This window comes from Aquarana catesbeiana, linkage group LG03 (genome assembly GCF_042186555.1).
Source record: "Aquarana catesbeiana isolate 2022-GZ linkage group LG03, ASM4218655v1, whole genome shotgun sequence".
In the NCBI taxonomy this organism is placed as follows: Eukaryota; Metazoa; Chordata; class Amphibia; order Anura; family Ranidae; genus Aquarana; species Aquarana catesbeiana.
In genome coordinates this window covers 319,894,187-319,920,602 of record NC_133326.1, presented here as the reverse complement: position 1 = coordinate 319,920,602, position 26,416 = coordinate 319,894,187, and positions in this window count along the sequence as shown.

Below are 26,416 nucleotides of genomic sequence, written 5' to 3'. Positions count from 1 at the left end.
GAGGATTTTCGGTTGGAAAGGTCTCCAAGTCTGATCTTGCCCCTAGGTATTCCTACATCATGTAAATCAGACGCTGGCGATGGTTGCTGGAACCGATCAGACCTTGGGGCTGTGGACTAAAAAATTGTCTGAACGCATCTGTCAGATGGCTACCTTCTCCACCGCTCCTTCTGTGACTGACCGAAGCCTCAGCAACACGTTGTCCAGGACCAGGAATTTGTAACCTCCCAGGCTCTGGAAACGCATTGCACAAACCTTTCTGCAAGGCCTCCCGAAGATGTTTCATCCTCTGCTCCCTCTGCGATGGCTGGATAAGTTCCACAACCTTACCCTTGTAACGTGGATCAAGGAGGGTTGCCAGCCAGTACTGATCCCTCTCCTTGATACCACAAATCCGAGGGTCCTTCCGCAGGCTTTGCAGGATCAGGGAAGCCATGCAGCGTAGGTTTGCTGAGGCATTCGGTCCAGAGTCCTCTGGATCACTAAGGACGACCTGATCCGCAGCCACCTCCTCCCAGCCACGTACAAGTCCATGGGTTTCTGGGAACTGTAAATGATCCCTTGAAGACTGCTGCTGATGCTGAGTGCTAGGCTCCACCTCCATGCTGACACAATCCTCCTCCTCCTCTTCCTGTGTGTGATCGGCAGGCCCGCAGGAACACTGTCTGGATAAAGGGGGCCTTGAGAGGTAAGGAAGTCCTCCTCTTCCTGCCTCTGTTCTGCCTCAAGTGCCCTGTCCATTATTCCACGCAACGTGTGCTCCAACAGGTAGACAAGAGGGACAGTATCACTGATGCATGCACTGTCACTGCTCACCATCTTCGTGGCCTCCTCAAATGGTGACAGGACAGTGCATGCATCCTTGATCATGAGCCACTGGCATGGAGAAAAAAGCCAAGCTCCCCTGACCCTGTCCTGGTGCCATAGTCGCACAGGTACTCATTGATGGCCCTCTGCTGCATGTGCAGCCGCTGAAGCATGGCCAACGTTGAGTTCCATCTGGTGGGCATGTCACAGATTAGGCGGTTCTTGGACAGGTTGTATTCCTTTTGGAGGTCAGCCAGCCGAGCACTGGCATTATATGACCGGCAGAAATGCACACAGACTTTCCTGGCCTGCCTCAGGGGATCCTGTAAGCCCGGGTACCTGCACAAGTACCGCTGCACCACCAAATTAAGGACGTGAGCCAAACAGGGAACATGGGTGAAGTGTCCCTGTCGGAGGGCGGAGAGGAGGTTGGTGCCATTATCGCAAACCACCATTCCTGCCTGAAGCTGGCATGGCGTTAACCACCTCTGAGCCTGCCCCTTCAGAGCTGACAGAATCTCTGCCCCAGTGTGGCTCCTGTCCCCTAAGCACACCAGCTTAAGCACCGCGTGACATCTTTTTGCTTGCATAGCCCCTGCGGAACCGCTGGTTCCGAGGACAAATCAATAGAGGAAGAGGCCATGGAGGAAGAAGAAGAGGAGGGGGTGGAGGAGAGAAGTGTGTTAGAATCACCACTAGTAGCATTTTGGAGGCACGGTGGCGGAACAAGCTCCAACAATACTGCACCCTGTCCTGCATCCTTCCCAGCTGCCAGCAGGGTCACCTAGTGCGCCGTGAAAGATAGGTAACGTCCCTGTCCATGCCTGCTGGATCATGAGTCAGCGGTAATATGCACCTTACCGCTGACCGCCCTGTCCAGTGAGGCCAAGACATTGCCTTCCACATGCTGGTAGAGAGTCTTTGGATCTTTGGATCTCATATTGAGAGTTGACAGCAACAGATTCCAAATGCAAATAGCACACTTGAAATGAACTCTGGACCTTATATCTGCTCCTTGTAAATGGGATAATGAGGGAATAACACACACCTGGCCATGGAACAGCTGAGCAGCCAATTGTCCCATTACTTTTGGTCCCTTCAAAAGTGGGAGGCACATATACAAGCTGTTGTAATTCCTACACCGTTCACCTGATTTGGATGTAAACACCTCAAATTAAAGCTGAAAGTTTGCAGTTAAAGCACATATTGTTTGTTTAATTTCAAATCCATTGTGGTGGTGTATGGAGCCAAAAAGATTAGAATTGTGTTGATGTCCCAATATTTATGGACCTGAATTTATATATATATATATATATATATATATATATATATATACAAAGCCTGGAATGTGTGTATATATATATATATATATATATATATGCATATATATATATATATATACTAAATATACTGGAGCTAACTGAATCAACTGTCAGCTCAATCTATCTAAATGAAATGAAATGACACTCTCTCTCTCTCTCTCTCTCTCTCTCTCTCTCTCTCTCTCTCTCTCTCTCTCTACGCCGGAACACACTACACACGGCCAACGTGCAGGCGGCCTTATATAGTGTGGGGCATGTACTTAATCCCCTGAGCCATAATCGGCCAAAGGCACCCTGCCTTTGGCCAATTATGGCTCTGTTTGCTTACGGCCCTGTGATTGGCCAAAGCATGCGGGTCATAGTGCATGCTTGGCCAATCATCAGCCAGCAAACCGCTGCGATGACGCAGGGCGTTATGGGCTGTGACGCGCCGCTCAAATTTGGCGTAAACGGCCCATAAACTTCAATCTTCGTCGAACGATCGAACAGCCGATGTTCGTGTCAAACTCATGTTCGACTCGAACTCGAAGCTCATCCCTATTCAGGAGAATGGTGTGGCGTGTATGGAGGTGGGTAGTATGTGTAGGAGAGGAAGAAAAAGTGCTGCGTTGCTAAACAAGTACAGATAAAAAATCAACAAAACCTATCCAACTCATTAGAAAAGTGTGAAGTTTGCCCCCGGAAGGGCGAGGTTAAACTGGAGGAGTGGTATAAATATTTTAATGAAGCAGGGGTAAATTTTTTGAAGTTTTTGGTAGAGAGGAAAACCAACAAATTATTACGTTTTAAATGAAGAGATCAAATCCATTAAAGATAAATTGGTCCCTTCAAAAGATAGTGACGAATATAGGGAAAGATCCCAAAGTCTCTTAAAACTTCTTAAGAAGGAGGAAAGGGAACAAAAAAGAAAAAAAAAAAGAAAAAATTCAATAAGAATGTGGGAGACCACCAAATAGGGATGTTTTTTGAGTGGCAAAAAAATTTGAGGCAGAACAAGCAGCCAATGAGAACCCTATAATGAACACAACACCTCATACTGTTGATTGAGTTATGGGAGGTATGCCTGTAGTTCAACCACAACCAAATGTTATCTGGAAGGATCCTTATATATGGGGCAGGGTCCTGTGTCTGCACAAGGCCTGAATCAGGCTAACAATTGCAGACAGGGACCTGCGCCTCCAAATTGGATTCAGGGACAGATGAGCCATCGGGGTTCTGGCCCTTCCCAGATGTATGGGCAGGAACGAAATCAATATGGTCCTTCTTGTCAGTATGAAGGAGAGGAAGGTGGAATTGATTATGACTATAATATGACTACTCATAATAATTTTTTGCATTGTAGGATAGGGAGGGCCCCAATGAAGGAGAGGGACCAAACTATTTTAGGCCAATCATATCGGGGACAGAGGTCACCATAATACCATTCAGGATTCCTATGGTGAGAATTCCATGGGGTATTCCAATAGAACTGGTCCAGTTATTTAACCACTTGACCACTGGGCACTTAAACCCCCCTTAATAACCATACCAATTTTCAGTTTTCGATGCTCTCACATTTTGAATGACAATTACTCAGTCATGCAACACTGTTCCTATTTGAAATTTTTGTCCTTTTTTTCACACAAATAGAGCTTTCTTTTGGTGGTATTTAATCACCGCTGGGTTCTTTATTTTTGCGCTATAAAAGAAAAAAGACCGAAAATTCTGTAAAAAAACGCATTTTTCTTCGTTTCTGTTAAAAAATTTTGCAAATTAGTAATTTTTCTTCATATATTTTGGCCAAAATTTATACCGCTACATATCTTTGGTAAAAATAACCCAAATCGGTGGATATTATTTGGTCTTTGTGAAAGTTATAGAGTCCAAAAGCTATGGTGACAATATCTGAAAATTGATCACACCTGAAGTACTGACGGCCTATCTAATTTCTTGAGACCCTAACATGCCAGAAAAGAAAAATACCCCCCAAATGTCCCCTTTTTGGGAAGAAGACATTCCAAGGTATTTAGAAAGATGTACGATGAGTTTTTTGAAGTTGTCATTTTTTCCCACAATTCTTTGCAAAATCAAGATTTTTTTTTCACAAAATTGTCACATTAGCAGGTTATTTCTCACACACAGCATATGCATACCACAAATTACACCCCAAAACACATTCTGCTATTACTCCCGAGTAAGGCGATACCACATGTGTGAGACTTTTACACAGCGTGGCCACATACAGAGGCCCAACATGCACGGAGCACCTTCAGGCGTTCTGGAGTGCCCAATCCAATTCTGACATTTCTCTCTTTTTTTTTCTTCTCTCTTTCTCTTTTTAGCAAAGACCCTAGAGAATATAATGGCGGTCGTTGAAACTTTTTATCTTGCACGGTATTTGCGCAGCAATTTTTCAAACGCTTTTTTTTCGAAAAAAAACATTTTGTGCTTTAAAAAAAAAAACAAAACAGTATAGTTAGCCCACTGTTTTTGCAAAATGTGAATAATGAAGTTATGCCGAGTAAATAGATACCTAACATGTCACCCTTCAAAATTGCACACGCTCGTGGAATGGGGCCAAACTTCGCTACTTAAAAATCCCCATAGGCGACGCTTTAAAATTTTTTACTGGTTACATGTTTTGAGTTACAGAGGAGGTCTAGGGCCAAAATTATTGCTCTCGCTCTACCAATAGCAGCGATACCTCACATGTGTGGTTTGAACACCATTTTCATATGTGGGCCGGACTTATGTATGCGTTCGCTTCTGCATGCGAGCACACGGGGACACGGGGGGAAATTTTTTTTTTTTATTTTTATTGTTCATTTTACTTTATTTATATTAGTTTGACGCTTTTGTCCAAAAAATTAATTTTTTGATCACTTTTATTCCTATTACAAGGAATGTAAACATCCTTGTAATAGGAATGTGGCATGACAGGTCCTCTTTACAGTGAGATATGGGGTCAATAAGACACCACATCTCACCTCTAGGCTGGGAAGCCTGAAATAAAAATATAAAAAAACGATCCTGGCTTCGATCGTAGCGGTGAGTCGGTAGAAGCACCGGAGGGCGGCGGGAGGGGGGGACATCCCCTCTCGCCTCCCGTAAGAAAGATCAAGCAGTGGAACAGCCACTATGATCATTCTTATGGTGTAGGGAATCGCCGGCTGAAAAAGCTGATATCTGAATGATGTCTGTAGCTGCAGGCATCATTCAGATATCCCCGCACAAAGTCAAGGACGTCGTATGACGGCCGGCGGGCAGAAAGTGGTTAAAACGCATTTTTTTTTTTAAACACAAAGTTGTCCATTTATACAATATTTCTAACACATAGCATGTACATACCAAAGATGACACCCCAAAATATATTCTCCTACTCCTCCTGAGTACGGCGATACCGAATGTGTGAGACTTCCAAAGCCTGGCCACGTACAGAGGCCGAGTACAGCCGAGTATGGCTGAGCATGGCAGAGTATGGCTGGATATGGCTGGGTATGGCAAAGTATGGCTGGGTATCACCGAGTATTGCAGAGTATGGCTGGGTATGGCAGAGTATGGCTGGGTATTGCAGAGTATGGCTGGGTATGGCAGAGTATGGCTGGGTATGGCAGAGTATGGCTGGGTTTTGCAGAGTTTGGCTGGGTATGGCAGAGTATGGCTGGGTATGGCAGGGTATGGCAGGGTATGGCAGATTATTGCAGGGTATGGCAGGGTATTGTGGGGTATTGCAGTGTATTGCGGAGTATTGCAGGGTATTGCAGGGCATTGCAGGACACTGCAGGGTATTGCGGGGTATTGCGGGGTATTGCGGAGTTTTGCGGGGTATTGCAGAGTATTGCAGGGTATTGCAAAGTATTGCAGGGTATTGCAGGGTAATGCAGAGTATTGCAGGGTATTGCAGGGTATTGCAGAGTATTGCAGGGTATTGCAGAGTATTGCAGAGTATTGCAGGGTATTGCAGAGTATTGCAGAGTATTGCGGGGTATTGCGGGGTTTTGCAGAGTATTGCGGGGTATTGCAGAGTATTGCAGAGTATTGCAGGGTATTGCAGAGTATTGCAGAGTATTCCAGGGTATTGCGGAGTATTGCAGAGTATTGCACAGGGAATTACAGAGTATTGCACAGGGAATTGCAGAGTAGTGCAGGGTAATGCTGAGCATGGATGGATGGATCCATGGCTGTGACTACACATGTCACAGAACAGCGCTAGGGGCACTACACATCCAGCCCACAGCGTTGCTGCCATCCGATCCCTCCCCCTCTGTACCAATCGGTACAGAGAGGGGAGAGAGGAACCAGCGTCATGACATGACGTCGGTTTGTTTACATGTGATCGCTCCGTCATTTGTCACGGATGTTCCTGTGTGCGCGTCCCAGGGGGCGCGTGGGAGCGGTTTTCTGGGATCACGTCATAGTATGTGATCCCAGAGTTATCCAACCGCCCTGCAGCCATCATTTGGGTATCAAAAGGGTATCAAAAGACCGGTCGAACAAAGAGAGGAACTAGAGGGGGGAGGTGGGTACAATCAAAAAAGAAAAATAACCTAATCGGAACTGGTATTTACAATCTCAGTTCAAAGGTGTTGACAGACTCTGAAAAAATGGTTTTGGATAAGGGGTTGAAATTTCAGATCTACATGGACGTGCACAAATATGTGCGCAAATTAAACATTAAACGGTATTTGATTAGTAAACCTATTAAAGGAAATAGACCCACCTCAGTTGAGTTTCAACACTCTGGTTTATCTAACGCTTCTGTATTTAACCCTCCAGCCACTCTCCCTCCTTCCTTTAAGGTCTTTCGAGATGTGGTTCTGAGAAACCTAGATCGAATTAAATATCAGAATTTTAGAATCCGAAAGGATCTCGAGATGGGTATAGACTCCTTATGTATTAAAAACGAAGAGATGGGTATAGACTCCTTATGTATTAACAAGGAATTGGTCATTCGACCAGCTGGTATGGGAGGAGGGATTGTGATATTGGATAAGAAGGATTGTACAACAGAAATGCTTAGGATTGTAGGTAATAGTGATACCTACACTCCCTTACTTTCAGATCTGGGAGCTAAGTACAAGGGGGAATTGAAGAGGATTGTCAATAAGGGTTTTGGATTAAGCATTTTGAATAAGAAAGAAAAGGCCTTTTTGGTGCCTAAGGCACCACAAACATCCATCATTTACTATTTGCCAAAAATCTATAAGAGTCTAACCTGCCCCCCGGGTCGCACCTGTTACACCCCAGTGGGGTAGATATATTGTTTTTTTTTGCAGCCTCTTGTGTCTTTTATCAAAGACACCGGACATATTATTAACTTATTATCAGAGTTCAAACCTCGGGAAGGGATGTGGCTGGTGCGACGGGATCCCAGATACCCCGTCTGGGCACCTCCGCCAGAACTGTGTCTCCAGTTCTCCAAACGCACCCTCGGCTGGCAGACTCGCCATAACCAGCCCTTAACCCCCAATTTTGAGGCAAACCACACAGATGTTGAGGATTAAAAAATTCAGAGCATAAACTGTTTATTAAGTACAAAACATACACTTTTAAACACAGTTAGGGACACTCCCCTTAGCTTTGTCATAGAGGGGGTAGGGGGTAAGGAAGAACCAATGGAAACTCAACACTTGTACATTCAAACAGAAACTACAGTTGAAACACATAAAGGGATTATGACAAGCAGGCAGCCTGTCGTTACACATCCCCAGCTGGGACGTGTCTCCACATCTTTTGTCTACCTGCCATGACAAAACATACTTAAACACAATAACAAGAGGGGGAGAATGGGGAGAAGGGATGCAACTTATATAGGAACTTCATTACATTATCCCAATGCCATTTTGTCCCCAAGTCTCATAGACCCACGCTTTGGGAATACTGCCATCTTATATATGCCTTTATCAGCTAAAAGTACATTGTTTGTGGAATAAAAATATATATTTAGACCAGCCCGGCAACAGACACTGCGTTCACCCGGTTCCGATGAACCGGGGGCCGTGGACACAAATGTCTGGAGGTGGCATCTTTTCCTGGTTGCAGGAGACGGCAAATCTCATGTTTTCTGCTGGGCCATAGTCTGTGGGTAGGAGGCCAGCCCACAGCCCCCTCCAAAACACACAGTGACAGTGGGTTCTGTCACAGCTGGTGACAGATGATGTCACTTCATTATGTACAGTGATACCCCATGATCAGGGTTTGGCCGCTGGTAATCACTATTTAGAACGTGACTATTGTCTTCCAAGGAGTCAGATTATAAAACTGCTTGAGTTTGCTGCTACATACAATTATTTTTGGTTCCATGACCAATTTTTTGGGCAGGATAGAGGTGTAGCCATGGGGGCTAAATATGTTAGTTTGGCGAACCTCTTTATGGCCCAGTGGGAGGAGGATGTCCTCTATGCCCAACTGAGACCACAGGTGGTCCTGTGGGCAAGATATATAGACGACATCCTCCTCCTATGGGATAGCAGTGAGACAGATCTTCTGGAATGTATGTGTTTACCTAATACTAAGAATAGGGGGAGTCACAAGGCAAATCATATGGAGATCAATTTTTTAGATTTTAAGATTTGTCAGTGGTCATAAGTTTGTCACCTCTACTTACATTAAACCCACTGACAGAAATTTGTATATCCCAGTGGATAGCTGCCACCATGCTCCCTGGCTTAGGTCAGTCCCTAAGAGCCAGTACATGAGACTTAAGTGCAATTGCACTGAGCCAAGTGAATTTCTGGTACAGGCAAACGTTTTAACTCATATATTTGTTGAAAAGGGTTATACCTTGAAGTCCTTACGGGATACCTTGAATAAAGTTGCGCAGATACATAGGGCTCACCTGTTAAAAGAGAGACCTCATGATGCAAGGAAGGAGACCCCTTTCTAAATCCTTTTGTCACTTCGGTTGAATTTAAAATAGGGGGCCTTTGTCACGTGCTCCACTACAGGAATAGTTTACTTTTTGCAGTGCCCCTGTGGACTGCAATATGTGGGCGGATCCAAGCGTCCACCCCAGGCCCAACTTAATGAACACATAAATAATATTAGAAAAGGTTTCGCTAAACACTCAAATTCCAAACATTACCTGATAGTCCACAACAGAGATCACACCAACACTATATTTTTGGGGATAGATAAATTCAGTCCGCAATAGAGGAGCAGCTCTTTAGTTTGAGGCATCTCTAAGCTTGAGATGTCCTGGATTTTTAAAATTAAATCGTACACTCCATTTGGGTTGAACGTTGATGACGATGTCAACTCTTTTATTGATAACTCGTAATGATAATGACGTTTTATTACTGTTTGTGAACTTGCTCTGGGCCTCAGGTTGTTTAGTTATTTATAGTCATAGCTAACATTGAAATTTATGTTTTAATGTAGCTAATATGAGATAACATTAAGTTTGCCTGTTGTTTATTATTCACAAGAGAGACCATTCTTAATCTGAACACTATGGGTCATCTGTATTAGAACTATGTTTTATCCTCTTTTAGGATTCTATGTTATGAATACAATTTTTTATTTTTTATTTAGGCTATATGGGGTTATACCACTAGAGGTCGCCTTATGGCGTCACTTTGGAATATCCCTTTATAGGGTTTATTTAATATAACATACCCTTTTTGCTTTTGCTTTGTGGATGGTGATTAGCATAGTTTGTCTGCTACTATTGTGGTGCTCCCTATTTAAAGATGGTAAGATCTGTGGAGTCGATGGGGACTAAGATAGTTTGCCCGCCACTACTGGCGAATGCTCCCTTTTCAAAGATGGTGAATGCTGGTGCTATCGCTCGAGGCTTAGACCGAGGCGTGTTTTTTTGTGTATATATTTTGCAGAGTCAGCATGCTGCCCGTACCCCAGGACAGCGTCATATTGTGACAAAACACGTCGGGAGGAGCGACGTGCTGACGTCACTGCGCTGTTTGATATCCCGGAAGGATGGGCGTTTGATATAGCCGGCCGGCTTTTTACAATATTTTGCCTGCACATTCCATTCTTGATGTAAGTGCATTACATTTTATCCATTAAAGGTGAACTTTTGTTTTACACTATGGCGAGTATCTTTCTTTTTTTTTTTTTTTTTTTAACAATGAAAACATTTTATTGGAATATTAAGAACAAAAGAAAAAAGCAATTACATCTTCAGCATATTCAGTGAACATAACCAAGGACACCCATCAAAGGCGTGAAAGTCAACAGCACATGACAAAAAGGCGAGTATCTCTTTTTACGGATTGCCTGAGTGAGGGTCCTTGAATCCAGAGGAAGGATACGATCATCCGTTTTGCCTATGTGCTGTGAAAGCTCATCTGGTTAGAGTTGCCATCTGCTCGCCATCCATGGAGGAAACTGGCTGGGTATTAGCCACAAGCGATTCAGCTTGTGTAAGCTGGTAAGCATGATATTCATGTGGTGGTGGATAGTCACTTTGTTTGCCGGTGTGATTGCTATCATTATGAGGAGGATTTCTATTCACCTTTGCTTGCATGGGTGATGTGATGCTATTACATGCTGCCTGTTTGAATTTTTTCTACCCTATACTGGTTCTTGTGGACTAATAAGATCATCATATGATTTGACATTTTGAGATTACTGGTTTATATGATATGGGCATTAAGCGGTTTATCATTACTGCTTATGTTATTTCTTATCACTGGTTTTTATGTTATTAGCACTATGATTTGTTATTTGTCACTCATTGCTATAATTAGTTGAGAGAGCGCAGCTCTATTCTTTAACATTTACTGTTTTTCTGTGTATATCTCATAGCAGAGTTGCTGCTTTTTACGTATTATTAGTTTACAGCAGAGTTTTATTTTCTTTATATACACTAGAAAAAGTGGCTGATACCAAATGGATAATAAATGAACCCCAATAAGGGTAAATGAGAATTAGTTTATATCCACAAGTGCATATTTAAATAAATGAAATGAAAAAGAAGCCAGCCCATTTAGTCAGCAGGCAGTGAGATAGATGATGATATATGACAATATCAATAAATCCCAAATAAATGTGTAAACAATGAACACTCGGCTGTCCATCAAATATATGTGTGCAAAATGTATAAAATATTAAACGAAATATAAATATAGTGAAAAAAAGTTCAATCAGTGGTGAAAATTCCCACATGAAGCCACAAAGTGCATGACGTAACACGTAGGATGGAAGTGTGGTGACGTCACATCTGGCACGCAGCTGGAAGCTGCCATATTGGTACACCCAGTCTCTGTATTACATTAGGTTTATGGATTCTTGGAGCCCTTTTTTGTGAGTGTAATTTTATTGCCTTTTATCGAGTTATTAGAGCATTCTACACTATGGGAAGCATCTATATCTGAGTGAACCATCTGAAGGGGACATTTGTGTATTTCCATGGAAGCATATTGGATATAATGGAATGACCATGGAGACTATTTGAGTGTTTTTTTGCCTGTATATTATATAGGTCTAAAAGAAGGGGTGAGTGTTAGCACTGTGGTGGATTGCCTTGAAGTTTCACTATATGGATTGACATTGTAAAGTGGGATCACTCCATAACACTGGAATTTGCATCACTGATTGAACTTTTCACTATATTTATGTTCCGAACATTTGATACATTTTACACATATGTACAGTGTTTGATGGTCAGCCAGGTGTTCATTGTTTACACCTTTATTTGTGATTTATTTATATTGTGATTGTTCATATATTTATTGTTACATCAACATATTTGATTCTTTTTTATTTCATTTATTTAAATATGCAATTGTGGATTTGATATAATTCTCATTTACCCTTATTGGGGTTAATGTGTCATCCATTTAGTATTGAGGCACTTTTTCTAATGTGTTGGGTACCTCCTCCTTTTGGCTTGGTGATCCCTCACTTTTGCACTCCCCCTTTCTTTTCATATCAAGGTTCTCTATTCATCCCTTTCTATCCCTTCACTCCATGCACACCTTTGCGACCTCTTTGATGGTCTTTATTTTTCCACCCTCTTCACAGGAATGCCCTGTGGTATTTCTATGCCTACCTGGGCTGCAGCCTCTTGGGTCGTCCTCTATGGAGGTGCATACGGATGGCTTGCAGCACCTACCCACCATACCATCAATACACTTATCTGAGTGAGTAAGCATGCACTAGGTGTGGGTTTTCTGTTTACCCCACCCCCGTTCATGCTTTTCATTACTCTGATTTATTTTACTTTACTTTTGACTATCATACAACTCCTTTATTATAGATTTATCATGTGCTTTGCTCCTGACGAGTGGTATAAAGGCCACGAAATGCGTAGAGCCATCCAATGCTGTGCTTCTATCAAATATACTCAGATTTTAAAGCTATTATCATCTTAAAATACACTCTTAGTTGTAAGAAGGCCTTGGTCCTGCAGGTATTATGTTGCGTATGCTTTTATACAACCATGCTATGGTGAACTCTGGAGTTTTATTGTGATACTTCATGTTAACATTCATGATATTCATGTTATTACCATGTTTTACCATTACTACTACTACTACCATTATCATGTATTGTTACCACCTTGTTTATCATTGCAACCTACATTTTCTGTAAGTCCTACTGCAACGATCAATAAAATTCCTATCGGTTCACCATTTATTTCTTTGTTACCACGTACTTCATGTAAAGTCCCAATGTCCCCCTTTCCCCCTTGCCCCCTTTCTTTGAATTCAACAGGGATGGAAACGTATAACCTTACCAGGTCATGGTTTCATTTAAAGTCCCCTGGGATGGAAATACATGACCTTACCAGGCCATGGCTTTGTTAAGGTCCCAACCAATTTCCACTTTTTACTAAATGTGTTGAAAGAGTTGGGGAGGGTTTGTTGGTTTTTTTATCTTTCATTTTTTAACAGTGCAGCACTTTTTTTTTCATTTACTTTTAGGATCTCAGGCAGCGCATGAGGCTTTAATTTCTTATGTGCAGGAAACAGGTGTGGAATATATGGCAGTGGGTGGTATGTGCAGGAGAGGAGTGCGGAATGTATGGCAGTGGGTGGTATGTGCAGGAAAGGGGTGCGGAGTGTATGGCAGTGAGTGGTATGTGAAGGAGAGGGGTGCCAAGTGTATGGCAAGTGGTGGTACATGTGTAGGAAAGGGGTGCAGAGTGTATTGCGCTGGGTGTTACATGTAGGAGAGGGGTGTGGAGTGTATGGCGGTGTGTAGTACATGTAGAGGAGGGGTGAGGAGTGTATGGTGGTGGGTGGTACATGTAGGAGAGGGGTGTGGAGTGTATGGCGGTGGGTAGTATGTGCAGAAGAGGGGTGCAGATCAATGTTGCCAACCGTCAGTATTTTTGCTGGCAGCCAGTAAAAAAAAAGCACTTTTCTCCTGCCAGTAAATGCCAGGGACAGGAAAACTTTGCCAGTTAAAAATATGGCTGTGACACTCCGTTCGGAACTGCGCACACGCAGTTCCAGGCTGAGACAGCCGGGAATATCCCAGTGCCTGCTACAGTAGCGGGTCTGGCAGTGGTGGAGCCTGAGCATGTCATGTGATGTCATGGTGCAAGGGAGTGGCTGGAGCCGTGTGTGTGGGTCTGCAGGATGGGAGCAAGGCAAGCCTGGAGCCGGGACTGTCAGTGCTGTTTGGACTGGGGTGGACTGAAGGAACCACCTGGCGTGGGAACAGACTGTCACTGGGATGTGTTGGTGAGGTGTCATCATTATCTGTGCTACTGCACACTGCTGTCAGTGTCAGTTTCATGTGTGTTTGCCTACCTATTCTCATTTCTTGCCCTCCTGAGTATGGTCCCTGACCCTCTTACTATATCGAAAGTTACATAAGAAATATTGCCTTAATATCTACTTTAAATCACATTGCTAAATGCATATTGTACTTATTTGTAGCCTAAATACTGACATTTGCACTTAAATCTGTAATTTTGTAACATTTGGAAATGTCAGTAAAAACGTGGCTGTGCCAGTAAATTTTGGGTGCCGTGTCAGTAAATTTCAATTTGGTAGGTTGGCAACACTGGTGCAGATGATATAAAAGTATATGGTGTGAATGATGGCCTCTCGAGCACTGCAGAGGCCACTTGGCAGTGGCATGCATGGAGCAATTGACATTAGCTGTACAGCACTAGTACAGGCAGCCCCCGAGTTACGAACACCCGAGTTACGAACACCTGAGTTATGAACACCCGAGTTATGAACGACTCCTACTTATGAACAGACCTCAATGCCGGCTGCTTGTGCTCCACGCTGGTCCTGGATACCTCCGAGCAGCTATCTTGCAGCGCCAGACACATTCCACACTGCAGTACTACATGTACTGCATGGCCAGAAGAGCCCCAGATAACATAACTACATGCCCAGAAGTGCCTGAAACATCCCACATCCCTGCACAGGCTGAAGTTACACTTAAAAATGCACCCTTCCGACTTACACACAAATTCCACTTAAGAACAAACCTACAGTCCCTATTGTGTTCATAACCCGGCGACTGCCTGTTCTGGCCTCCTACCCTGCTGCAGACACTGCTGTCACTGCCCCACCCCATCTCAAGCCCCTGAACACAAGTCTCAACATCTTGCAAAACCCGCCAACTCACCTCCCTCCACACATCCCGCAGAATGAACTCCTGCAAGCATCCTCCCAGCGGAATCATTAGCAGCCGGAAGCTCCGCCTCCACCTCTATAGTCTTTCTGCAGTCACTGACGGGGGGCGCTGGGGAGTGTCAAGAGAGGCGGAGGGAGGAGACTTCAGGTTGGCGCTGTAGTCACATAGCAGCGCTGAATTCATATAGCGGTGCCATACAATTACTTAGCAGCATTGGCGCGGCTGCAGAGGGAAACCATGCAGCCTTTTTACGGTGCATGTGAGTGGCCCAGGGGCCAATTGCCCTCCTACCCCCAGTCCAGTCCACCCCTGCAATCCGGGGACAAAATCGGGGACAGACTTGGTCTGGGGACAGTGTCCTCAGTCCAGGGACTGTCCCCAGGAAACTGGGGACGTCTGGTCACCCTAGAACCAGAATTTGATTATGCCATCTTGTGTACTCTAACAGACCTAGTCTAACACATCCCTCTTTCTCTGCATTGCTAAGTAACTTGGCTGTTATTCATCTATGCCAGCATAGAGCACTGAAGTGGGAGTGCAGGAAACATTTCTAATAAAGAAAAAAAGAAGTTTAAAGATTAAGTTTAGTGATTTTTTTTTGTTTAAATCAGAACCAGGGTTGGTACTTACTATGAAAGAAAAGTGTCCCTAGTGCAGGTGACTGCCATTCGTTGAAATCTTCAGTCCTCTGCCCCACTGCATACCCTGGCAGCCATGATCTTCCAGTGCAGTGGGGGTTAATACACGTGGCTGGAACTGTCACATGCATTTGTCAAAAGTGCAGACTATGCCTAACCTCTCTGCCCCCTCCGCTCCCTGCTTCATTCATAAACGTTATGCTATCGCTTCCCACGATGAAAACTGCTCTATGAATGGAGAAAGCAGACCTTTCATTCTTCTATATATGTCACCGACCAGGCATGCTGGGTCGATGACATCACAAGGGGGTGGGGTCACCCGATGGCGTAATTGGGTGACTCCGCCCCTTAGCTATTTAAGAAATGTCAGACGGAGGAGCAGGCAGTCAGCAGGGAGCCTTCAACAAAGCCGGAGGTTTCTTTTTTCGGGTCTTAGGGTGCGGCGGGCGTTGTGATTGATGATGGATCTACATTGGTGGACATTGTTATTGAGTTTTGATTTTTTAATAAAGGAATTAAAATTTTAGAAAAGGAATTCAAAAACTCATGCAGTGTCTTTATTCACTTTTTTGGGGTACTCCAAATGCATTCACATGGGGGCGGGATCTGGGGGCCCCCTTGTTAAAGCGGGCTTCCAAATTCCGCTAAGCCCCCCCGCAGACCCCCACAACCACCGCCCAGAGTTGTGGGGAAGGGGTCATTGTCCCCATCAACATGGGGACAAGTTGCTTTGGGGTGGGTGGGGCAGAGCCCCCTGGCCCAAAGCAGCCCCCCTATATTAAGGGCATGTGGCTTGGCATGGTTCAGGAGGGGGGCCACTCGCTCATCCTCCCCCTTTCCTGGCCCTGCTCGGATAAGGGTCTGGTACAGATTTTGGGGGGGACCCCCACACCGATTTTTTTTTTTTTTTATTTTGTCATGGGGTTCCCCTCAGAATCCATACCAGACCAGAAGGGCCTTTTGTGGGCATTCTTTTGTTTACATTTCAGCTCTCAGCGGGAAAGCCTGCTGACAGCTGATGAGTCATCGGTTGTTAAGGATGCAGTGGCCGGCTTCCCGACCCACTTAACAACCAGCTATTCTGCAGACCCTGTCAGCATTGATATGTAAACAGAGGCGGCATTCATATGTATATCATGCCCCCCTCCACCATCACCTCTGCTGAAGGCTGCCCACTGAGGAAGTAAAGGGGCTTGCTTGAAAGCCCTGCCTGCAACTGTGGTCATTAATTCTACCATCAGCCTGTTCTGCAAAGGTAAGCAAAGTGCGGGGTGAGAGGTGGTGTGGGGCGTTCAGAGGTAGGCACAAAAGGAAATAGTTTTGTGGGGTGCACAGATGAGCAAGGAGGGGATGTATAGAGGTATGCAGAGTTAAATAGGGGCGGGGGAGTAGAGAGGATGCGGGGAGGTTTGGGGTGCAGAGGTTAGCAGAGGTTTTAGGATGCAAAGGTGTACTGACAGGGTGGATAAAGATGTAAGTTGCATGTATGGGCTGCTCTATGTGCTAGAAACACAGAAAAAGAGTCCTTAGCCCTTTTTCAAAATCACACACTGAACCACATGTGCCACGGCACCGTGAATTTTGGTGCGTGTGAAAAAAAGAGGTCAGCAGGATGTGTAAGGGTGTCATTAACAATTAATGGCACTTCTGTGTATATGCTAAAGAACAGCACGTTTCTTTGGAGTCAGGAAAGCGATTTTGCATATGTTCCTGGCACACAAATGTGAACGTAGGCTAAATGCCTCATTGGTGGTCAGTGTAAATCTTCTCATTAAATTGGGGCTTGGTGGAGAATCCTTTCATTCACACTAGTGGACAGTGTGAATGCCCCCCTTACATTGGTGGTCAGTGTAAATCCCTCCTTACATTGGTGGTTACTGTGAATGCTCCTATTACATTAGTGGTCAATGTAAATCCCCTTTACATTGGTGGCCAGTGTAGACTTTATATTGGTAGTTGGTAAAAATCCTAATTTGCATCTATGGTCAGTGTCGAATCCTCTCTTACATTGGTGGTCCATGTAGAAGCCCCCCTTAAATTGGTGGTCATTGTAAATTTCCAGTTACAATAGTGGTGAGTATAGAAATCCCCCTTTATTGGTTGTTGGTGAACAATCCGCCGCTACATTGGTTGCCAGTGTAAATTCTTCATTACATTGGTGGTCAGTGTAAATTTCCCTTTACATTGGTGGTAAGTGCAAAATTGCCTTACACTGGTGGTCAGTGCAAATTCCCCCTAATTTTGGTGGTCGGTATCCGAATCAACATGAATGATTTCACTGAGAAGTTTGTGGATTGCTCCTCAGTGCCTGCAATTACAGAGATCAGTGAGTGTTTGTTTATCCACTGTTTAACACCAATAAGAAAATTGATGATCCTCTCCACATTGTCACAATAAAGCAACTATGACACCTAGAGGTGTCTGCACATACCTGCAGCAGCCTAAACCCCCCCCCCCCCTTCCCCCACTACAGCTAACTCTTGGGTCTTCTGATTGAGCAAAGGTCCGGAACTTCCTGGTAGTGTCAAAACTTGTCGAGCCTGTCCTGCTTTATGCCCATCACTAGTAGCCAGTGACACAGCTCATCATAGAGTTTTTCCATCAAAGTCGTCTTGGATTTGGTCATAGTAGTAGGAACTTGAAGGCTCCCACAAATAAGTGGCTTTGGTGACATAGTTGTTTTATGCATAATGATCCAAGTTGTTTATTGGAATGTTTTGGTGTGTGTGAGAGTTTCTTTTACTAGTAACCAAACTGCAATGTGCATAAAGCTTTGCTGGATTTGATTGTTTTGTGTATAGAGCTGCTAGGTAGGAAAATATGTATAATATTCATCATGATAGCTTAGATAAAATTTGCTGCAGGTAATTCCTCACTGAGAGTAACTAGCTTTGTTTTCTATTAAACAGATGTCCTCTCACTGGCACAAGCCCATCAGAAGTCACTGAGGTGGGCTGAAATCACATTTTCCGCTTAGTCAAGCAGAACATCTCCAGCTTCATTTTCTCTGCACTTCTAAAGGGCATCTTAATAAAACTTTAACGCATCATGAAGACATGTATCTTTGTTTGTCTGTCTGTCTATCCTTACATACTAATACGTGCATATATTATATCTACATAGAAACATGCAAAATGAATACACAAGGTTGGTGTTTAGCATGCTAATTCTGCAAGAAAAAAAATATTTCAAATAGTTACATTACAAGTAAAAGGTGGCCAAATGGCTGAAGCTGTAGGGGCGCCCTCAGGCCAGCAGTCTGTTCCTAAAAAGCAAGGTGAGAGGTCACACCACACTCTGGGGCTACCCTCTTAAGCCTGCGCTTGTATCTGTAAGTCCACGTGGTCCTCTCAGCACAGCAGCACTCTCTCTGCAGCCTGGTTGCCCAGCCTCAATCTCACAACTCTCAGCCCTTGTAGAATGGCCCCATTTACTTGAATGGGTTGCGATTGGCAAGCGGTAGCACCCACCAAAAGCAACAGGGGGTTTAACTCCTGCTGTGGCATGTGTACACCTTTGGCTGTCTGTCTGGAATCCCCCAAGCTGATTGGTGAAGCTATTGCTTGGCTTTGGTGTCATCAGTCAGCTGTAGACTTTCACCCAAGTAGCAAAACAAAATGTATTTTTTCCATTTTAGATGTATATAGGTGTGAGAGGTATCAGGGTCTGTCCATATAACTAGGATGTACACCCAATAGTCAGATGCTGGAGCTGCAGCATCCTTATGAATCTGCTCCTGTATCTACCCCATCACCAGGAATGCCTATCATCACACTTAGCTCCAGTTGACCATTCTGTTTTTCACAGCAACTGGCAGTGGTGTCTTGGTTCATCCTACTGGCTTGGCTTGTACTTCCTTCAGCAGTCAAGTTCTTATGTGTAGCAAGCCCCTACAAGTAACATGTTACAAAAGGCGAACTTATCCTTGAAAGGGTCGGAAGGCGGTCAGCACAAAGAGGTTAAAGATGACTGGCTTGTGGTAACCAGCTGAGCTGCATATATTTTGTCAGGTCTGATCAGGTTCATCCCTAAACCCGGTGACTCATCACTCCTGCTTGCCTGTGGAGGAATGTTTTAGTAGTAGTAGGAGGGTCAGTCATTGCACTATTAATGTTTATCTGACGCTAGCCAATCCCTGAGGAGGGAGGCCCAGAAAGTGTGACTGGGAAAAAGATAAATGTTTGGGAGGATCTGATCAGTGCTCTCTCTCCCAAGGCCTCCCTCTACTGGGAGACAAACGGTGTGTGATATAGAGGAGCTGCTGCTGCTAGAAACCTGGATTAAGGAGAACTTGCTGGAAGAAACTGCCTGAGGAAGCTTAGCTGGAGAGGAGGACTTTTGGTTTTAAGAGCTTATAGTTTTTAAAGCAGTATTAAACCCAAAATCAAACATTTGATATATTGCAGTTTGCCAATTTTTAAAAGCGATGACTGCATTAGTTTTCTTTTTAGGGTTTCTTCTATTTTCCTCTGGTGATCCAGCCTGATGAAAGCAAGTCTGTAGTTTTTCAAAAGAACACGTTGTACCGCAGAATGTATCAGTTACAGAGATTAAACAAATCATTTAACACTAGAAGGGGTGCTTACAATGGCAATGCCTGCTGGTGTGGCTGCTACTTCAACCACTGTGACCCAGTGGTGGCTGGTGGTATATTTCTTTTTGGCGGGGGGGGGGGGGGGGCAGCAAACAATGCACCCACAGCCACCCCCCCATGGACACCAGCCCCACACTTACCCCATCTAGGTCGCAGGCAGCGCTTCCTCCGGGCAGCGGGTGGTGGCTTCTCCTGCGTCTACTCCTCCTCGGCATCATAGCGGCTTCTGCCGTGCGTCTCCTCCCTCCTCCTCCTAGATGGCCAATAGGATGGCTTTTCCTCTCGGCCAATCGGGTGATGGGACTCAGGACCCACTTCCTGATTGGTCAGGAGGAGAATCCGGAAGACAATAGCGAATATATATTATCACATAACTAGGTGGCCCCGAGCCCATCCTTTTTTTTAAGCCAATTAGAGCCTAAGGCTCCAAGTATGTGTTTCTAAAAAAAACAAAAAAAACCTCCAGTGGAATCCATGCGTTTGGGGGCCTGCATGTAGATTAGGGGCATGGATTAGGGGGGCGGCGCCCCTGCACCCCTTATGGATGAGCCGCCACTGCTGTGAGCGTTTCAAAGCCAAGTGCATTAGTGAGCTCCCGTGGATGTGGTTGAGGTCTCCTATGTTCCTTCTTGTTGGAAACCCCTGGGGAGAAGACCACTGAGCCCGGTAAGCCTGATGTGAATGAGGGCAGTGTGCCTGTTGGGACAGTAAAGCCTATAGTCACCAAGGGAGTAGAGCTAGAAAAGTCTGCTGTTACACTTTCAAAGCCTAACTTACTCCCAGCTGAAGAATTTTTTATAGAATCAGGTTCATATATTGTGGTATCAACATATAAAATAATATAATGAAAGAAAATAAGGTGAGTGGGAACCCTAAATAGTGTATAAAAATAGTCTAAAACATGACAATAACACAAGTTCATGTAAATTAATCATGACAACTGGTATATGAAATAAGTCCCAAAAGGGCATAGGTGAATTTCCACATGTGAAGATGATATATCTAAAGACGCAACAATTATTCTGTGCTCCACCACCAGAATGTGTAACCAAAAAGCTTACCAGAGATAGTGGATTTTCGGTATTGAGTCAACAAGACTGTTATAGAATCCCAATCCTTCCAGAACTGGCTCGATCCAACCATAAGAGATATCTGCATATCTCCCAGTACTCCAGGTCAGGGAAGACAGTACCCACACTCACAGATCAACTTCCCATCTCGTGGATATATGTTAAGGAATACCAAGCATATGCACATAGTGCAAAACCATTACTAAATTCCTTTATAAAAATGTACTAAACACTTACAATAATCTCATGAAAAACAGCTCTATAAAACATCCATCCCAAAGACAGTAAGGTAAGGGTCCTGGATCAAAAACACAATGACATCATGGACACGAGCTCCACCCGATGCATTTCGTCATACTTGACATCGTCTGGTGTGTGTTTAGTACATTTTAATAAAGATTTTAGTAATGGTTTTACACTATGTGTGGATGCTTGGTATTCCTTTACATATAAAAATACAGAAAAATCTGCGCTTAGGGAAAGGAGAACTGCAGCCCCCTAATTGGGAACACCACCTGAGTGGGGTCCTAAAAATGTACAAAAACTCTATTCAGGGGAACAGCGCCATTTCCCCTGAATAGAGTTTTTGTAAATTCCTTTACATATATCCACGAGATGGGAGGTTGAGCTGTGAGTGCGGTGACTGTCTACCCTGACCTGGAGTACTGGGAGATCTGCAGATATCTCTTACAGTTGGATCGAGCCGGAACTGGAAGGATTGGGATTCTATAACAGTCTTGTTGACCTAACACTGAAAGTATATGAGTCCACTATTCCTGGTTAGCTTGCTGGCTACACTTTGTGGTGGTGGATCACAGAATAATTGTTGCGTCTTTGGATATATCATCTTCACATGTGGAAATTCACCTATACCCTTTTGGGACCTATTTCATATACTAGTTGTGAAGAAACTGTCACCTAGGCATGCAGAAAGGTATACCACTATCTTGAAAACCTGGGATTATGGGTGTCACATCTACCCAAAATGTGTCATTATAAGAAGGCCTAACCAAGCTGATCTGAACAATTACCTCACCACTATTGGATCCTCTGGAAAGCATATTCAACTGCCAAATCCCTGTTACTACTGGTGATCCTACAAGCTGTTGAATCTTGTTTCTAAGTCAGCGTGGGGCACAGCTAATTTGCTCAGTTTGGCTGTGTTGGTTCCAGAAGAAGTTGTTCTTTACTTGGAAAATCTTGCTGCTGGGATACTCCTGCCTGTGCTGTTTGCTGCTGGATTGTGCTCCTGATACCAGCAGTTTCAGGAAGTGCCCTGGAAAATGACAAACTGGCCTGTTGCTCTGGACTGCCAATAGTAATTGGACAATTGAATCAAAAGCTGTTTCAAAAGTAGGCTATGGGGGTAACTCATCCTATAAAATACGAACAGACGAACAGACATGATGGACTTTCACGGTACCAGAGAGGAAACATTTAAACAGAATTTTTTACTAAATATTTTTATTAACAAAAGTTAAAACATTGATTACATTCATAAAATCATTAAATTGTAAGTGGATGACATGAAATGTAAAGATCTCTGTTACTGTAATTGTCAAGTTGTTGACACGTTTCGCATTCTTGCTTCTTCAGAACCTTAACCGGTCCCCCCTCGAGCACACTCCCCCACAGAGATTCCAAAACTTCGTAAAAAATCAACTAACTTCCCCCTTAAAAACAAATCCCAATATCTGGACATTTCTTTCCCAAGTAACATCGGATGTTGAGAAATTCAATTTTAGGGCGAGTAGTGATAAGAACATTTCATTTGAGCAACAGAAAGCTATTAATTTATTACAAGATAATAGGGACATCACTATTAAAATGGTGGATAAGGGTGGGAATGTCGTGGTAATGGACACCTGTAAATATTGACAGATGTGTCTCGACATTCTCTCCAACAGGGATTGGTATGTTCCAATTCTTGAGGAGAATGTCCAGACATTTAATAAGGACTATGATAGAATTATCAGGGATGCTTACAACAATGGAATCATTGATAAGGACATTCTTGAAGTTCTAAAGTTGCCCCATGCAAGAATCCCTTCATTCTATTCATTACCCAAAACCCATAAGAACTTGAGAAAACCACCGGGACGCCCAATAATCTCCGGAATCTGGGCCAAAACAGAAAAGGGAACCCGCCTAGTGGACGCTTTTCTGCGTCCACATGTCGTAAAACTTCCATCCTATATACAAGATACTATGTATCTATTGAGAAAACTATATGATATGAATATTCCATTTGATAGTTTATTGGTCTCTATAGACGTTGAAGCATTGTATTGCAGCATACAACATCTTATTGGTATCTCGGTGGTAGAAGCATTACGTATTAGGCGGAATTGCTCCAATGAGGAAACTTTTAGAAGAGAGTCCAATCTATTAAGGTCAAGGTTACTATAGAGAGGTTACACCACAACTACTGTACCTTGAAAATAAGGCTTGTAAAAACAGCTAGAATGCGTGAGGATAATTACTACCTATTCGAGCAATCATGAACTAATAAGGGAGACAATTGGGAAGCACTGGCATCTCCTCACTGGAGGTCCCATTGTCAACAAGTATATCAGCAATTTTCCCCAGATTACTTACAAAAAAGGTCAATCCTTGAAGGATCGATTGGTTCATAGCCACTTCCAAGAGTCCTTGAGGACCAGTGAACAAGAGATGGGCATGCAGAAATGTGAGGCATGCGACTATTGTGATTGGATCCTAGAGGGAGCCTCATTCACTCTGCCTAATGGAGATATATATAATATGAAGTTCCACGCTGACTGTCAAACGAAAGGCGTGGTATATATTGTTTTCTGCAGATGTAGATCATTTTATGTAGGTAAAACGTTTCGAAACTTTAGAAAATTAATTTACAACCACACCTATTATATCAGAAAGAACTAATTATATACTCCGATTGGCAGACATGTCGCTTTAAAACATAAGAATTATACCTCCATGGTTAGGTTCATGGTCCTCGAGAGGATTACGGAAGATCCACAAGGAGGGAATATTGATCAAAACTTACTCCAACGGGAGGCGAGATGGATTTTTAAACTAAATGCCACACAGCCACCAGGCCTCAACGAGTCCCTGAGCTATAAGTCCTTTTTGAGCTTACTGTCCCCTTAAGTTTTAATCCTATTATCATTATGGCTAGGATCAAATGGCTTAGGATTCCTAGGTCCGCTGTGGCGTTCCTTGATTGGCGTTGGTGGATGGGTGGTGGCTTGGATGGGTGGTGCATGTTGAACGCTGGCCGAGTTGGCGTATTGTGCGCATACGCGGAGTTTCGGTTTAATTGTTGGGCCGGGATCCTATTTGGCACATGCGCGGTAACCTCGAATGAACGATGCATCATTGACCGGTGTTCTGCCGAGAAAGTTCCCCTTGGCGGATAAGGACCCCCCTCTACTGTGCAGGCGCAGCGCTTGCGCAGTAGGAGCCGGCGGAAATAGCCGAAGCCGAATAGAATAGAAATCAGCTGTACACGGCGCCTGTAAGAGGGCCCCTCTTACAGGCGCCAAATTTTCTATTTGGGTTGTGGAAACCTCGATATAATTATTTTAGCCATTGTATGTTTTAATTATAAATGGCTCTTATTTGTTGAAGGATATGATTGCTTGAATCGTTCTCCCACGCACCTGGCACTCCATAAATGGTGATTCTATATGGGTTTCACAGTATGTGAGTCATTTTTTATCTATTAAAAAATTTTGTCTAGTGTTCTATACATCTGATGATATGATATGAGGCTGTGCTAATGGCTCTGCTGTGTCCATGGAGAATCTAACAAATAATAATATACATGTATCCCATTGTTGTTTTTTGATCAAGGTCTCTGTTTTAAGTCAAGAATTTAAGGTTCTGAAGAAGCAGGAATGCGAAACGCGTCAACCACTTGACAACTACAGTAAGAGAGATCTTTACATTTCATGTTATCCACTTACAATTTAATGAGTTTATGAATGTAATAACATTTTTAACTTTTGTTAATAAAAATATTTAGTAAAAAACTCTGTTTACAATTTCCTCTCTGGTACCATGAAAGTCCATCATGTCTGTTCGTTTTCATCTGTCAAACTTCAACGAACAGGGATCCGACTTTGATCCCCGACAATACCAGTCACTGTGTCTGGTATGAATCTTTAGGGGAAACTCCACGCAAAATGTTTAAAAAAAAAACGGCATGGGTTCCCCCTCAAGGAGCATACCAGGTCCTTTGGTCTGGTATGGATTTTAAGGGGTCCCCCAAAACACATACCAGACCCCTATCCAGGCACACAGCCCAGCAGGTCAGGAAAGGGGGTGGGGACAAGCAAGCGCCCCCCCTCCCTCTTGAACCGTACCAGGCCACAGCATGTGGAGGGTGCTTTGGGGTCCCCCCCAAAACACCTTGTCCCCATGTTGATGGGGACAAGGGCCTCATCCCCACAACCTTTGCCTGGTGGTTGTGGGGGTCTGCGGGCGGGGGGCTTATCAGAATCTGGAAGCCCCCCGTTCATTCACATAGGGTAGGGGGCCCCCAGATCCCAGCCCCCCACCCTATGTGAATGAGTATGGGGTACATTGTACCCCTACCCATTCACCTAAAAAAGTGTCAAAAATAAAACACATTACACATATTTTTAAAGTAATTTATTAGGCAGCTCCGGCATCTCTTCTGATCTCTTCTCCCCTCTCCGGCTCTTCTGTGTCCTCTGCTGACGTCTTCTCCCCTCTTTGGTTCTTCTCCGCTCTCTCTCTCCGGATCTTCTCCCTCTGTTCGCTGTCTTCTTCCGGGACTCCTCTGCTGTCTTCTCGCTCTTTTGCTCGCTCTTTTGCCAGGTCTTCCCCGCTGTCTTCTCCCTCTGTTGTTCTTCTGATGTTGACTTGACGCTCTCTCCCGCTCTAATGCTGGGTGCGTGGGTTGCCACTACTTATATTGGCATTAGGCGGGGTCACCGGGTGATGTCACTGTAAGGTTTGAAAAACAAATCCATCAGAGAGATATTGTCATGTATCGCCAGTAATACCTTCATGCCCTGTCTGTCTGCTTACCTCTGGTCTGTGTATCAGCCTTGGCTTGCACTTAAACACCTGCATGGTTAAGTAATCTTCCCTCAGCTCAGCGTGGCTCCACCCTAACCTCTACAGGATACACTATTTAACACTGTGCTGTCCAAGCATGCCTTGCCGGAGCAATATTGTTTGTTTGGTTTCCTGTCTCCTGCTTGCCGTGTGCTCTATGTTTGTTTCTGTTACTGATCTTGGCTTGTTCTTTGACTAACCCTGCCTGCTTGTTAACCTGACTTTTGGCATATTCTCTGTCTATCCTTGTCTGCTAGTTGCCCCAACCTTTGGCTTATCTCCTGACTATCCTTTTTTGTCCTGTGCTACTGCTTCCTCTCTATCCTCCTGTAGCCTACAGTGAGCGTGAGCTGGGAGACCCTGGGGGCC